Consider the following 1,303-nt stretch of genomic DNA (forward strand, 5'->3'; position numbering starts at 1 on the left):
TGATTAAATGAGAGCTAACTGAATTTAATCAATTAATATAGATTTAATTACATGGTCAAAGTAATTAAAACAAAAACAACCAGGGATAATGTACGATCATTTCAGAGACGATATTGACTTTATTTAAGTAGTCTCTTCATCAGCACAATGGGAGGAAGGGGGGTTAACACCAAAATAACAACCAGTATGCAGCATTTAATGCTCATTATTTTCATTTTTTGTATTTTTCGTTAATGATCATTATTTTCGTGTCACCCTCTCATTCCCATTGTATTCAGATTATATTTAAATAAACACAATATCGTCTCTGAAACAATCGTACACTATCCCTTGTTGTTTTTGTCTTGATGGCTTTGAACACTTAATTGAACTTATCCACTAGAGCTCTGGAGGACTAAATCCTCTTCCTATTGAGCTAATCTGCAATATTCTGAATGACTGGTGTTAAAGTCATATACTCCACCTTTTTAGTCGCGTGCAAGCGACTCCATAAGTTGGTCCGTCCGTCGGTCTGTCCGTAACACTTTTGTGCTTGGCCTTTTTGGTTAAGATCAAAGGTCTGTTAATAGATGCTGTTTTTAGGTTTTTAAGCTTTTCTTGGCCTTTTGGCAAAGATCAAAGTTCCCCTTTTGAGTTGGCCATGTGCCTAAGTTTTTTGTTCATTGTTGATTTTCAATGTATTTTTAACATGAATAAAGGATTTAATATCTCAAAGTGTAGTATCTGTTCCGCCATATACTACAAGCAAAGACTATATGTGGGGTTGCCCCCACATATAAGATCTTGATCAATGTAGGGGCAACCCTTCATACCAATTGTCACAATCCAGCTCCCCTACTCCCTGGGGAGTTGGTCCCCATTTCCCCTTCACTCCTCACATTAAAAATTAGCCTTGTGCCTAATTTGGTCGGTGGGGGAGCAAATAAATATCCTTTTCTTGGCCTTTTGGCCAAGATCAAAGTGTAGTATCTGTTCTTACTATATGCTGTACTTATGTTTGTAACTTTGTGATATAAAGTAGGGGATCACTTTTCTGTGTTAATTTAATGTAAAATGATCACCCTCTTTACAACCAGTCAGTCTCAAAGCCATTCAAGTCATTCTCCAGATCATTCAAGTTATATATATATATATATATATATATATATATATATATATACACACACTAGCTGTACCCTGCCACGCGTTGCTGTGGCTTAATTTCGTGTAATGAAAAATTCTAATAAAAAGAGAAAATGCATGTTTCTTATATTCTTAGTACAGCAATCCACTCCAAAAAGTAAAAAAAAAAAAAGGCGAAAAT

At 35.3% G+C, this 1,303-nt stretch overlaps 1 pseudogene; it reads left to right on the forward strand.

The window, feature by feature from the left end:
* Positions 1 to 928: 928 nt before the first annotated feature.
* On the forward strand, positions 929 to 1,066 carry LOC145265810 (U2 spliceosomal RNA; annotated as a pseudogene).
* Positions 1,067 to 1,303: the final 237 nt, after the last annotated feature.

Source organism: Euprymna scolopes, chromosome 40 (genome assembly GCF_053919585.1).
Source record: "Euprymna scolopes isolate OS-2025 chromosome 40, ASM5391958v1, whole genome shotgun sequence".
Taxonomy (NCBI): domain Eukaryota; kingdom Metazoa; phylum Mollusca; class Cephalopoda; order Sepiida; family Sepiolidae; genus Euprymna; species Euprymna scolopes.